We start from the raw sequence: 16,636 nt of genomic DNA on the forward strand, positions 1-16,636 counted from the left end.
ACACAAAGGTAGGTATGAAAGGGAAGAGGACATAAGGAGCTTATGAAGGGATATAAATAGATGAGCAAAGATCTGGAAAATGGAATACAATGTTGGACATTGTGAAATCATCCATTTTGGCAGAAAGAATAAAATAGAAACATATAATCAAAATGATGCGAGGTTGCAGACGTCTGAGAGGTGGAGAGATCTGGGTGACCGAGTGCATGAATCGCAGACGGTTAGTATGCAGGTAAAAATCAGGAAAGCTAATAGAATGTTACGTTCATTGAATGCAAGAGTACAATTATAGAATCCCTACAGTGTGTGAGCAGGTCATTCAGCCCACTGAGTCTGCATTGATTCTCTGAAGAACAACCCACCCACTTTCACCCCATCACTGTAACCCTACATTTCCGATGGCTAACTCACCTAGACTTCACTGAAGACTGTGGGCAATTTAGCACAGTCAATCCACTTAACCTGCACATCTTTGGACTGTGGGAGGAAACCCACACAGACTCAGGGACCATGTACAAACTCCAGACAGACAGTTGTCCGAGAGTGGAATCAAACCTGGGTCTCAGGTGCTGTGAGGCAGCAGTGCTAACCACTGAGCCACCATGTCTTTATACCCTGTTTACTAAGGGGTTAAAAGATTATCAGAGATCTGCAAGGATGTCGAGTTCAGGTTTAAATCTGATCAACCATAGTCTTATTGAACGGTGGAGCAGGGTAGAAAGTGGAGTAGCCCACTGTTGTTCCTTGTTCATACACAATGGGCTAGTGCAACGTGACCTCATTTAGAGGAAGTTTGATAAAGTGGTCAATGCATTAATAAAATTTATGTGTGTGACCTTAAAGTTTCTATGGTGTTTTGTGTTGATTTCTATCTAAATTGAGTCCACAGGATCACAAATTAAATACTGTAAATCATGACATACAAGTTGACCTGGTATATAAGAAAACCTCATTTTTCTGGACCTAAAGATCATATTTTTTGCATATATTTGGCATCTAATTCAACCTCCCTTTTCAGCCATGACCTAATAGGCTTTAGTAGTCAGCTTCAATTTTTCTCCTCACAAAGGGATGTTTTACTGTCTGGGCTACATGACAAACATGCATAGGATTTTAAAACAGAGTTGTACTGCGTATCAAATCCTGATGATATTTCAATACAGCGATGGCCATACCCATGCTGTGGAGTCCACCTCTATGCTCAGCATATAAATTGACTATTTTTGAAATGATTTTTCAAGACTTCAGTGGTCGATTTACTCACTGTCTTTAACAGAGCGGGCCATTCAACCCAAAGTATTTTTCCAGCCTGATAGAATGTACAATCCCAATCCTTTGATGTAGTAGATTATTGTGGGCTTTTTTGCCCCATTCCATCCAGAAATCCCATTTACCATCAGAGCCATGGGGAGACTGTATGTAGTTGAATCATAGAATCCCTACCAGGCTATTCGGTCCAACAGGTCCACACCAACTCTCCAAATAGCATCTCACCCATACTCATCCCCCTGACTGTATCCCTGTAATTCTGCATTTCCCATGGCTGATCCACCATTTCACGCATCCCTGGACACTATGGACAAGTTAGCACGGCCAATCCACCTAATCTGCACATCTTTAGATTGTGAGGGGAAACCGGAACACCCAGAGGAAACCCACACAGACACAGGGAGGACCTGCGACCTCGACACAGACGGTCACCCGAGAGTAGAGTCAAACCTGGATCCCTGGGACTGAGAGGCAATAGTGCCAACCACTGAGCGCTCACGCAAAATTCTAAAATAAAACATCGTAGATCGGAAACAAACCAAAACAAAAATTGCTGGAGAAACTCAATTCTGAAGAAGGGTCACTGGACTGGAAACATTGACTCTGTTTTCTGGTCACAGATGCTGCCCGACCTGCTGAATTTCTCCAGCGATTCCGGCTTTTGTTTACTGCAAAATTCTGTTGTTCTCATTTTAAAAGTGATCATCACCTTTGAGACCGTTCTCGTCATGCAAATCTAATCAGTCAAAACGCAGAACTCTGAGTTTCCAGAGTCCAGAGTACTTGTGCAACTTACAAACTAAGCCAAGAGTGTTTGAATCTTTCCAAACATGCAGTTGACAAATGTGTGAGAATGCAAGCAGTGAAAGGCAGTGATGCATAGATCAGGAGCAGGGCAGCACAAGCTTCCCCTCTGCTTAGAAACTGCTTTCATTTCATCGAAGCCAAAGGAAATAGCAATTGAAAAGGAAAGTTATGCAAATCAGAAGCCTGCTGTCAGGTGATAGTCATGGAGCTGTGGGCAAGAAGGACTGAAAGATAGCAAGATTGCCTTGCTTACCTGCGCTTCACTGAAATGTAAAATGACTTAAATGAAGGATGTGCTGAGCTTCTGCACTGACAGGCGATGTATTAATGAAATCTAACATTTAAAAAGCAAGCAATATGATCCAAAGTGCAAAATTAAAGTGGTGACAATGCAAAGAACTGGGTGATACAATGGATGAAACATTGAGTTTCCATTTGTGAAACCTGGGTTCAAGTTCAGTCTATTCTGATGGAGTGAAATGCAACTAGCTGTGAGGGTGCTTTGAGAATAATGTTTGGATTGCCTTTGAAGAGATCTAAGAGAGAACAAGCCGATGGTAACAAGCTACCACCAACATTTTCTGGTCTCTCACGTTGTCCCTCTTCAATAAGAGAAGGAGGAAAATTAAGTTCTGAAATTTGAGTTCTGATGTGCATTACTGCACAGGATAGAAACCTAAACTTTTGAGGGAATAAATTGAAGGTAAAGTAATAAAAAAATACATAAAATCAAGGATCTGTCAGTATGTAAAAATGACATATTTAGCCATGTGGTTCCATCACAGGGAGAATGAAAAAACTTTTTCAGGGAGAATGAAGAAATGGAAAAGAAGAACAAAGGATTATGTTGCCTTTATGTTCACTGAGCAAGATGCAAGAAACAGCACAGTATTACAGATCCATAGGACTAGGGAGAAAGAAGAATTGAAGGAAATTGGCATTCTTAGAAATGTGTTGGTGAAATTAATGGGACTCAAGGTTGACAAATCTCCAGAACCTGATATTCCACATTCCAGAGTTTTGAAAGTATCCATGAAGATAATGGCTGCATTGATGATCATCCTCTAGAATTCTACAGATTCTGGAATGGTTGCTGCAGATCAGAACGTAGTAAATGTGCCTAGTCTCCACTACTCCTGAATGCAAATTGTCTTGTGATAAAGCCTAACCTACCTTGAGCCTGTTGTGTCAGCCTGTTGGTCTTCCCAAACTTCACCTCCAGTCTTTAAAAATAGAGGGAAAGAGAAAATAAGGAACCATAGCTCGGTTAGTGCTTCATAAACAGTCAGGAGAATGCTAGAATCTCTTATAAAGATTAGTGTAAATAGATGTTTGGATAATAGTGATCTGTTTGGGCATAGTTAGCATGGATTTGTGAACAGGAAATCATGTCTGACAGATCTATTGGAGTGTTTTGAGGATATTTCTAACAGAATTGATAAAAGGGAGTCATGTGTCATGGTGTGATTAAATTTTCAGAAGGTTTCTGATAAAATTTCCCAAGGAGGTTAGTTAACAAAATTAAAGCATATACAGTATGGGAGGCAATGCATTGGCGTGGATTACTGTTTGGCTAACATACAAACAACAGAGAGGAGGAATAAATGGATCAATGTCACATTGGCAGACTGTGACTAGTGAGGTCTGCAATGTTCAATACTTGAACCACAGCTAATTGCAATATGTTCAATAATTTGAATGTGGTGACCAAATAAAATGTTCTATGTTCACAATGGTGGGTGGAAATCTGTGCTGTGAGGAAGATTCAAAACAGCTTCAATAGGATTTGTAAAGTGTTAGCAAGTGAGCAAGAACATGGCAGATGGATTATAATGTGAGAAAGTGTGAGGTTATCCACTTTGATACCAGGAACAGATGCACAGATTATTTCTTAAATAGTAAAAGGTTAGAAAATGTGGACAGACAAAGGGAAATGAATGTCCTCGTCATTAAGCCATGGAAGACTAACAGGCTGACAGAACAGGCTATTAGGAAGGCTCAAGGTATGTTAGCCTTTATCACAAGAGGATTTGAATGCAGGAGTTGTAAAGTAGCATAGAACCCCTGCTTCGAAACAACATAGGTTATTGCATGAATTTTGGTCCCCTTAACTTTGCATGAATATTATTGCCATAGAGGCAATGCTGTAGCTTTTCAGAACTCATGAGAATAATTTGCAAGTATATGATTTCTAGGAGATAGGCAACATTATGCAAAGTACTGATTGGTCGGCAGTTGAATTCAGCTGTTCACAGCAAACAAGGTACTGACCTAATCCAAGCAACCCACACTTGCAAAACTTACTACACAGTGTCAACATTAGATGTGATTCTGATATTATACAACCTTTACTGAATAATTCTTAGTGTACCAAGGATTAGGTTGACAACTACTTTAGGATTACCAGTCAGGCATTCAGTGCGGTGTACTTGCTTGTACTGGAACTTACATATGTTAATACATAGAGCCCTGTTGTTTTCAGACAAAATGACACTGTGCATTGTGTATGTTTTAACTCTAGATGACAGTTATTTACTATTCATTTCTAAGGCAATGCCTTGACCTGCCCAGTGAAAATTATAACAATGCATGACAGTTAACTATCAATCATTATTAACCAGTACATTATCAATGGCAAATTCTGTAACAATTAGAGCCCAATTGTTAACCAATCAGCACTTCCCTGCAGTAACCTGCTGAAGAGGTTGCTTGGGCTATTTCAGAGAGTCATTTGAGATTCAACCACGTTGCTGTGAGTCTGAAGTTACATACAGGCCAGATCAGGTAAGGCTGACAGATTTTATTCCCTAATGAACAACAAGCAGACTTTTTCTTTACAAAACTGGTTACATGGCATTCAAATCCAGATGATTTTTATTGGAGTCAAGTTTCACCTTGAGTTATGGGTACAAACCCACCTTAGCAGGTGATCACTTACCACTTCAGCGATATTACCATTATTCCACTGCCTCCTCTTCCTTCCATTAGCCTGATGACTACCTATTACTGAAAGCATATCCTAAACCAAATGTTGCCTCTGTGAAAATAGGCCAGAGGTGGGAACATGCCAGCAAACCAACATGCAGCCTGGTAGTTCAAAACTGCACACACCAACTTCCAAACAACAATCAGCTAAGGGTGGCACAGTGGTTAGCATTGCCGCCTCACAGTGCCAGGGACCCAGGTTCAATTCTAGCCTCGGGCGACTGTCGGGAAGAAGTTTGCACATTCTCCCTGTGTCTGCGTGGGTCTCCTTTGCGTTTCCTCGCATAATCCAAAGATATGCAGATGAGGTGGATTGACCATGCTAAATTACCCATAGTGACCAGGGATGTCCAGGCTAAGTGGATTAGTCGTCAGAATTGTAGGGTTACGAGGAATAAGGTGGTTCTGGGTGGGATGCTCTTCCGAAAGCCATCGTGGACTTGATAGGCTGCATGACCTAATCCCACACTGTAGAGATTCTATGAATGAAAATATACTTCAGCACAGCAGTCAGAAACAATACACTGTGTGATCTCTCTGGCTCTGAAACCCAACACAAGAGTTCTGACGCTAATTTCCGCAACTCCAAAAGGTTGGAGAGGCTCTCCCTCCACACGCTGTCATAGATTTGAGGGGAGGTGATGGTCTAGTGGTATTATCATTCAACTATTAACTCAGAAACCCAGAATAATGTTCTGAGGAACTTGGGTTCAAAGCCTGCCATGGCAGATGGTGGAATTTGAATTCAATAAAAGAAATCTGGAATTAAGATGACCATGAAACCATTGTCAAATTGCTGAAAAAAACCCATCTGGTTCATGAATGTCCTCTAGGCAAGGAAATCTGCCATTCTTACCTGGTCTGGCCTCCACATGACTCCAGAGCCACAGCAATGTGGTTGACTGTCAGCTGCCCTCTGAAATGGTCTAGCAAGCCCCTCAGTTGCATCAATCACTAGAAAGTCACAACAAGGAATTGAAGCTGGAGGGACCACCTGGCATTGAACTTGGAACCAGAAAACATAAAGGCAAAAACACAAACAGCCCTGTCGACCTTACAAAGTCCTCCTTACCAACATCTGGTGGCTCGTGCCGAAATTGGGAGAGCTGTCTCACAGACTAATCAAGCAACAGCCTGACATAGTCATTCTTACTGAAACATACCTTACAGGTAACACCATTACCATCCCTGGATATGCTTTATCCCACTGGCAGGACAGACCCAGCAGAGGTGGCGGCACAGTGGGAGGGAATTACCCTGGGAGTCCGTGACATTGACTCTGGACCCCACAAAGTCTCATGGCTTCAGGTTAAACACAGCCAAGGAAACCTCTTACTGGTTACCCCCTACTGGCCTCCTTCGGCTGATGAATCAGTACTCCTCGGTGTTGAGCGACACTTGGAGGAAGCACTGAGGGTGGTAAAGATGCAAAATGGACTCTGGGTGGGGGATTTCAATGTCCACCACCAAGAGTGGCTTGGCAGCAGCATTACTGATCGAGCTGATTAGGTCCTAAAGAATATAAATACTAGACTGGGTCAGTGGTAGGTCATGAAGGAAACTACAAGAGGAAAAAACATACTTGACCTCTTCCTCACTAATCTGCCAGCTGCAGAAACATCTGTCCGTGACAGTATTGGTAAAAGTGACCAACGCACTATCCTTGTAGAGATGAAGTCCTGACTTCACATTGAGAACAACCTCCATGTTGTATGGCACCATCATCGTGTTAAATGGGACAGACTTCAAGCCGATCTAGCAGCTCAAGACTGGGCATCCATGAGCACTGTAGGCCATCAACAGCAGCAGAACTGCCCTCTAGCACAACCTGCAACCTTATGGCCTGGTGCATCTCCCACTCAAGCATTACCATCAAACCAGAGGATCAACCCTGGTACAATGGAGAGAGTAGGAGGGAACGCCAGGAGCAGCAATAGGCATAGCTACAAATGAAGGGTAAACCTGGTGAAGCTACCAAACAGGACTACTTGCGTGCCAAACAGCGTTAACAGCAGGTGATAGACATAGCTAAGCAATCCCACAACCGACGAGTCTGATCTACGCTCTGCAGTCCTTCCACGTGGAGGTGGAGGAGGAGGAGGAGGTGGAGGAGGAGGAGGAGGAGGAGGAGGTGGAGGAGGAGGAGGTGGAGGAGGAGGAGGTGGAGGAGGAGGAGGATGATCCACAAATATCCCCATCCTCAATGATGGACGAGTGCAGCACATCTGTGCAAAAGACAAGGCCAATGCATTCACAACAATCCTCCATCAGAAGTGCTAAATGGATGATCTGTCTCGGGCTCCTCCAGTGGATCCCAGCTTTACCTGTCTCCAGCCAATTCGATTCACTCCAAGTGATATCAAGAAAAAGCTGGAGGCATTGGATACTGCAAAGGCAATGGGCCCTGAGAACATTCCGGCAATAGTACTGAAGGTGTGTGCTCCAGAACTTGCACTCCCCTAGCCAAGCTCTTCCAGTACAGTAAACACTGGCATCGACCCTACAATGTGGAAAATTACCCAGGTATGTCCTGTACACAAAAAGCAGGACAAATCCAACCTGGCCAATTACCGCCCAATCAGTCTACTCTCCTTCATCAGTAAAGTGATGGAAGGGGTCATCAATAGTGCTATCAGCAGTACCTCTTCAGCGATAACCTGCTCAGTGACACCCAGTTTGGGTTTCACCAGGACCACTCAGCTCCTGACCTCATTACAAACTGGGTTCAAACATGGACAAAAGAGCTGAATTCCAGAGATGAGGCAAGAGTGACAGCCCTTGACATCAAGGCCGCATTTGACAGAGTATGGCATCAAGGAGCCCGGCAAAACTGGAATCAACAGGTGTCAGGGGACAAATACTCCATGGTTAGAGTCATACCTGGTAAAAAGGAAGATGGTTGTGGAGGGACAGCTATCTCAGCTCCAGGACATCTCTGCAGGAGTCCCTCAGCTTAGCTCAGTATCCTAGACTCAACAATCTTCAGTTGCTTCATCAATGACCTTCCCTCTGTCATAAGGTCAGAAGTGGGGATGTTTGTAGATGACAACTCCTCAGATACTGAAGCAGTCATGCTCAATTGCAACAAGATATGGACAAAATCCAGCCTTGGGCTAACAAGTGGCAAGTAACTTGTGTGCCACACAAATGCCAGACAATGACCATCACCAATAAGAGACACTTTAACCACTGCCCCCTGACAATCAACAGTATTACCATCACCGAATCCCACACTGTCAACATCCTTGGGGTTACCGTTGACCAGAAACTCAACTGCACTCACCACATAAACAAAGTGGCTACAAGAGCAGGTCAGAGACTAGGGATACTGCAGTAAGTAACTCACCCCCTGAGACCCCAAGTCTATCCACCATCTACAAGGCACAAGTCAAGAGTGTGATGGAATACTCCCCACTTGCCTAGATGGGTGCAGCTCCAACAACACTCAAGAAGCTTGATATTATCCAGGACAAAGCAACCCGCTCGATTCGCACTACATCTACAAACATTCAATCCCTCCACCACTGGCACTCAGTAGCAGCAGTGTGTACTATCTACAAGATGTACTGCAGAAATTCACCAAAGACAGCACCTTCCAAACCCACAACCACTTCCATCTCGAAGGATAAGGGCAGAAGGTACTTGGGAATACCACCACCCACAAGTTCCCCTCCAAGCCACTCACCACCCTGACTTGGAAATATACTGCTGTTCTTTCACAATCATTGGGTTAAAAATCTGGAATTCCCTCCCTACTAGCATCGTGGGTCAACCCACAGCAAGTGGACTGAAGCGAATTAAGAAGGCAGCTCACCACCGCCTTCTCAAGGGGCAAATAGGGAGGGGCTATCAATGCTGGCTAGCAAGCGACACTCAAGTCCCACAAATGAATGAAAAAAAATTTCCAAGTATGGGATTTTCAGTGGCATTTTATGCCTTAAAATGAGACAGGGCATTTAATGTTAATTGGTGGTGACCCCATTTCACTTTGGGGTGTGGTTGAACTTCTGTCACCACCAACAAAGACATTAATAGTCAATTGATGCACAATTAATAGCCTTGCCCCATATTCCATGAGCAACTTCTTCATGCAGGATTCGTAAAAAAATACATTAGTTGGGGTTGCATTTGAGCTTCCAATTGGACTATTTTATGGTCAAGGACTCAACACTTGATCAAAGGACCCAGCTTCAGGAAAAGGGGGCAGCAAAAGAGAGCTACACCCCACCCCTCTCTTTTGACCCAAAGCCTGCGACTCCCTTCACACCATCGCTGACTTGTGGTCTGCGTCCCACCAAGTGTTTGTGGTGTACGCAATACCAACAGTAGCTGCCATCCACTCAGTGTGGCAGTTTCTCAGCCTGGAGTGGCATCCTCTCAGCCTGGCATGGCTTAAACCTCAATATGATTTCAGAGCCTTGAGGTGAGGTCTGGAGTCAAGGCCTGGTGCGGACTAGTGGCTCGATACCAGCATGGACTGAGTTGGAGGGAATGTTATTCAGAATGTTTTATTTCTTTATTTTCTAATTTATTCCTATGATCTGTACAGCTAGACTCTTTATTTCTTTACTTTTCTAACATTTTCCCCCAAGAATTTGTATTTACAACTGTGGAGTTAGGTACCTTTGTACCTAAGATGGCGCTGTAACTGGCGACTTGCATGGTTTTCCTGTATTCATTTGAGTACACATGACAATAAAGCTAACTCAATTCAATTCTAACCACTGGCAATGCTACAGAGCACTGAACAGATACCAGTCTCTGATTGCCTGTTTTACTGAGATTTTCACTCCCTGTACCCATGTTGCTTGGAAAGGCCAGCCACTGCACAGCTAAAATGATTAATTGGCACTTAAGCCAACAAGTCTTCCTGAAGATTGGATGGGGTCTCCAATTGATGGGAAAGACCCTCTATCATTGAATTCTGTCCAACATTGGGATGGATTGGAGAGAATTTTAACTCAACTCAATTTATTTGGGAAACTGAATAATGGAATTGCATAACATTGTTTTCACACTTCATCTGATTAGATTGTGCTTTCAAGTCATTACAGGGTAAGATTAGGCAGAGTGTTTGTGAATTTGGCCTAATCCTGGGAGGGCTTCCAGTGACGAGTGACAGTGAAATAAGACCCTATGTGGCATGACATGTTAGAACATGTTAAAATTAGACTCTTGCCCTCAGGCTTCTTTAATAACTTTCCATCAGTGGCTACCACAACAGAACTAACAGGGTTTACTGCCCTCAGGCAACCGTGTTAGTCCACAGCCTGTTAATCTAAGCAATAGATTTAAAGTTTCAAAGGGAAAACTGCTTCAAATACAATGGGCACACATAAGAGGAGCTGTGGCTTTTCGTACCAGGGTTTTACAGTATCTGAGATGTTCAAATGAGTACGTCTCCCATCAGGCAAAAAGCTGATGGCCTACTTTCACATCCCACACCAGACTGGTGTCTGTCTACTGCTCTGTCGCTGGAGAGCTCAACACAGTTGCAACACTGACTATGTTAGCCATTAAAGTCTCTGCTCAGACACAGCTTCCTCAAGACTGACATGGCAGTGAAACCAAGCCTGAGACATTAAAATGTGGAACTGTCTGCCCTGCAAACATTCCTTAACACACTGAAGAATAGGATACCTTTCCCTGGTATGTTGTCTAATATTGAACTTTCAATAATCAGTCCAACAGGTTATTATCAGTCTGAGATGTGTGGGATCTTACTGTGCCCTGTTTCTAACAGCATGTGTTTAATTCAGAGATAAATGATTCTGAAGCTTTTAAAACTAAGCCAAGTAACAGGCTCAACTGCCAAAACACGTCCAGGCAAATATAAGCATTGAAGGTTTTGAAACTACAACACCAGAAAGCCTTTTTCCTTTTAACTAAGTTGCACCAGATGTCCTGTTAATCAAAACAGGACAGCAGCAAGTGGCTGTGTTTTCTCGCTAAAATAAAGGTTGCTGAAGTTTTCTTTTAAACAGTCCCTGAGCACTTTGATGAATCTAAACATTTACACTGGAGGCCTGAAGCAGTTTTTTTTTTAACAGTTTTTAATGCAATATGTTTCCCAATGTAAACAAGAGCTCTCATGCATCGTAATGCCTTAAACAATGCAAGCCAATGGAATAGTCAACTTATCATTTCAGGGCAATGGGCTGGTTGGAACAAAAGGTTTGTTTCCATGTTGAATGACTCTATGACAGAATCGATAAAGTGTGAAGCTGGAAAAAATGCACAGCTGGTCAAGCATCATCGGAAGAACAGGGAAATCAATGTTTCATGTTGGAACCCTTTCAGTACAGCTGGGAATGGGGCAGGGGACTGTGAAATAAATAGAGGGAGGGGTGGGCGACAGAAAAGGTAGGTAGGATGGCGATAGGTGGATGTAGGGAGGAGCATGATTGTGATTGGTCAGTGGGAAGGGTGGAAAGGATAGGTGGGAAGGAAGATGGATAAATTAGGTCAGGTAAAGGAGATGGGGTGGAGAGGGAGGGCTGGACCTGGGATGAGGTGAGAGGGTGGGGAGGTTTGGGAAGCTGGTGAATTTTATGTTAAGGTCGTATAGTTGTAAAACCTTGAGGCAGAAGCTGAGCTGTTCTTCACCCAGCTTATATGTGGTAGAGGAGGCCCAGGATGGACATGTCGTCGGAGGGAGTTGAAATGACTGGCATCTGGAAGGTAGGGTTGATTGGAGTGTACGGATCATAAATGTTCCCTGAACCGATCACCGAGTTAGCACTTGTTCTCTCTGATGTGGGGAGCAATGGATGCAGTAAATAATATTAGAGCAAATGCAGGGGAATCTCTGCTGACTTAGAATGATTCCTTGCGACCTTGGACAGAGGTGGGAGAGGTGTGGGGGCAGGTTGTTCACCTCCTGCGGCCACAGGGAAAGGTGCCAGGGGTGGAGGAGAGGTTGGTGGAGTGTGTGGATCTAACGAGGGAGTTACACAGGAAATAGGGTCCATGCGGGAAGCAGATTGGGGTGGGGAGGGAAATAACATTTGGGTGGTGGAAATGGTGATGGATGATGCATTGCATTTAGAGATTAGTGGGGTGGAATATGAGGACCAGGGGGACTCTATCCCCACCTGGGATGTCCAAGAGTGGAATTTCTCTTCCTGGAAGTAGATACAGCAGAGGTGGTGGAATGGGGAGTATCGGATTGTATTTTTGCAGGATGCGGGTTTGGGAAGAGGTGTAGTCGAGGTAACAGTGAGAGTTGATGGTTTTTGAAATAGATGTCGGTGCTGAGTCAGTTACCGAAGATGGAAGTGGAGACATCCAGGAAGGCAAGGGAGGTGGTCCAGGTGAATTTGAGGTCAGGGTGGAAGGTGTGGGTGAAGTTGATGAACTGTTCGAGCCCCTCGTGGGAGGGCAAGGCAATGTCAATACAGTCAGCGATGTAGCAGAAGAAAAGGTGTGAGTGCTGCCAGTGTAACTGTGGAAAGGGACTATTCCAGTGTAGCTAGGTAGAGCTGAAAATGTGTTACTGGAAAAGCGCAGCAGGTCAGGCAGCATTCAAGGAACAGGAGAATCGACGTTTCGGGCATCAGCCCTCCTAGGTAGAGGCAGGCATAGCTCAGACCCATGCGGGATACCCATGGCCACCCCCTTTGGGTTTGCAGGAAATGGGAGAATTGAAAGAAAAAGTTGTTAAGAGTCAAGACCAGTTCTGCCAAGCAGAGTGTCGGTGGAGGGGGGCTGATTAGGTCAACAGGAGAGGAGGAAACATAGGGCTTTGAGGCCTCCTTTACGAGGGATATAGGTGTAGAGAATCTGGATGTCCATGGTGAAGAGAGAGGTGTTGGGGCCAGGCAGAATGTCGTGGAGCAGATGAGAGGTGTGAGTGGTGTCCCAAAATTAGGTGGGGAGTTTTGGACCAAAGGGAGAGGAGGGAGTTGAGGTAAGAGGAGATGAATTCAGTGGGCCAGGAGCAGGCAAAGACAAAGACAATCAGCCAACTGGTAGGAGCCCAGAAACAGGCGGTGTGGGGTTGGGGAATATGAGGTTGGAGGCGGTGGATAGGAGATCTCCTGAGGTGATGAGGTTGTTGATGGTCTTGGAGATGATAGTTTGATGATGAGACATGGGGTTTGTGGTCGAGAGGGCGGTAGGCGGAGATGTGGGTGTCGGTGGGTTTAAAATAGATGTCAGTGCTGTGTTGGTTAATGAGAGGTCAGGAAGGGGAGGAAGGTGAGAGAGATGGCCCATGTGAACTTAAGGTCTGGGTAGAACGTGTTGGTGAAGTTGATGAATAGCAAGTTGGCATCCTAGCCTCAGTGAGGTAAAGATCTTGTGCACCATAATAACACAACGTCCCCTCCCCTACTCACTTTCACCCCTCTAATCTCTAAATCCAGAACATCATCCATCACCATTTTCACCACCTGCAGTCTGACCCCACCAAAAGAATGATATTTCTCTCCCCACCCCTATCCGCTTTCCACATGGACCCCTGTACCCTCTGCAACTCCCTCATTAGGTCCACACACCCCACGCAACCTCTCTTCCACCCTTCCCTGTGACCACAGGAGGTGAAAAAACCTGCCTCCACACCCTCCCCCTCCACCTCTGGCCAAGGTCCCAAAGAATTATTCTACGTCCGGCAAAGATTCACCTGTGTTTCCCTAACCTGATTTATAGCATCCATTGCTCCACATGTGGTCTCCTCTACATCGGAGAGAAGGAGTGCAAAGGCAGGGACCAGTTCAGGAAACATTTATGATCCATACACTCCAATCAACCTCATGTTCCAGTTTCCAGCCAGTTCAATACCCCTCCGACCCCCTGCCACAACACACACATCCCCGCCATGCACTCCCCACACACACACACACCCTAGCACAAATCACCCCACCTGCCACACAGACACTCCCGCCACACACACACACCCCTCGCACCACACCCCACCCCCCACACACACACCCCCTTAGCACAAACACCCCCAGCCACACACCCCCGCACACACACCCCCACCTGCCACACAACCCCCCGGCACACATACCCCACCCGCCACACACACACCCCCCCCCTGCCACACACACCACACACGCTGCCACACAAAACCCCTCGCCACACACCACACACGCTGCCACACACACCCCCAACTAGCACACACACCCCCCTGCACACACAACCCCCCGCCACACACACACCCACCCCGTCACACACACACCCACCCCGTCACACACACACCCCTGACACACACACACCCCGCCACACACACACACCCCGCCACACACACACAAACACCCCCGCCACACACACACACATACATACACACACACCCCCGCCCCACACACAGACCCCGCCCCACACACGGACCGCGCCACACACACACACACACACACCCGCCACACATACACACACATCCGCCCCACACACACACACACACACACACCCCTGCCACACACACACAAACACCCCCGCCACACACACACACATACATACACACACACCCCCGCCCCACACACAGACCCGCCCCACACACGGACCCGCCACACACACACACCCGCCACACACACACACCCCCGCCCACTCACACACACACCCCGCCACTCACACACACCCCGCCCCCCCACACACAACACCCGCCACACCCACACACACACCCCCACCCCCCCCCCGCCACACACACACACCCGCCACACACACACACACCCGCCACACACACACACACGCCGCACACACACACACCCGCCACACAACACACATATCCGCCACACCCACACACACCCGCCACACACACACACACATCCGCCACACACACACACACCCCCGCCACACACACACACACACCCCCCGCCACACACACACACACACCCCAACCCACACCCCATACTACCGCCTACACCACCCCCCATAACCACACCCCACATACCCCTACACCACCCCCATACCCCCACACCACCCCCCACACCCCCACACCACCACGCCCATACCCCTACACCACCCCCATACCCCCCACCTCCCATGCCCCTACACCACCCCACATACCCCACACCCACGTACCCCCACCCACATACCCCTACACCACCCCCCATACCCTCACCCCCATACCCCCTACACCGACCCCCCAGACCCCCACCTCCCATAACCCCCACCCCACCCCCCATAGCCCCACCGCCCATTACCCCTACACCAACCCCAAACCCCCACCCCCATACCCCCTACACCCTCCCCCAAACCCCACCCCCCATACCCCTACACCAAACCCAAACCCCCACCCCCATACCCCTACACCACCCCAAACCCCCACCCCCCCATACCCCTACACACCCCCAAACCCCCACCCCCCCATACCCCTACACCACCCCATACCCCCACTCCCCATACACCTACACCACCCCTTTCCCCCATCTCACATACCCCTACACCACTCCCATAACACCCACCACCCATATCCCTACACCACACCCATACCCCCACCCCCCATACCCCCACCCAATACCCCTACACACCGCAATAGCCCCACCCCCATACCCCTACAGCACCCCCCATACCCTCACACCCCATACACCTACAACCACCCCCATACCCCTACACCACCCCATACCCCACCTCCCATACCCCCACCCCCCCCATATCCTCAACACCCCATACCCCTACACCACCCCCATAGCCTTCACCCCAAACCCCTACACCAAACCCATACCCCCACCCCCATACCCCCAACTCCATACCCCTACATCACCTCCATACCCCTACACCACCCCCACAGCCCCACACCACCACGCCCATACACCTACACCACCCCATACCCCCACACCACCCCCATACCCCCACCCCCAAACCCCCACCCACATACCCTAACAAACCCCAATAGCCCCACCCCCATACCACTACACCACCCCCATACCCCCACACTCCCCATACACCTACACCACGCCTATACACCGACACCACCCCCATACCCCCCACCCCCACACCACCCCCACACCCCACACCACCACGCCCATACACCTACACCACCCCCATACCCCCACACACACCACCCCATACCCCCACCCCCCAAACCCCCACCCCCATACCCCGACAAACCCCCAATAGCCCCACCCCCATACCACTACACTCACCCCATACCCCCACACCCCCACACCCCATACACCTACACCACCCCCATACCCTCTACACCACCCCATAACCCCCACCTCCCCATTCCCCCACCCCCCCAACCTGACCCGCACACCCCATACCCCACACCCCAAACCCATACCCCCACACCACCACACCTCCCCCACACCCCACACCACCACGGCCCATACACCTACACCACCCCCATACCCCCACACCACCACCAGACCCATACCCTCCACCACCCAAACCCCCACCCCCATACCCCTACAAACCCCAATAGCCCACCCCATACCACTACACCACCCCCATACCCCCACCCCCCCATACCCCCACACCTACCCCAATACCCTCCAAACTCACCGATACCCCTACACCACCTCCATACCCCTACACCACCCCCACACCACCCCACACCCCCACACCACCACGCCCATACACCCTACACCACCCCCCATACCCCCCACACCACCCCCATTACCCCTACACCACCCCC

Source organism: Chiloscyllium punctatum, chromosome 24 (assembly GCF_047496795.1).
Source record: "Chiloscyllium punctatum isolate Juve2018m chromosome 24, sChiPun1.3, whole genome shotgun sequence".
Classification (NCBI taxonomy): Eukaryota; Metazoa; Chordata; class Chondrichthyes; order Orectolobiformes; family Hemiscylliidae; genus Chiloscyllium; species Chiloscyllium punctatum.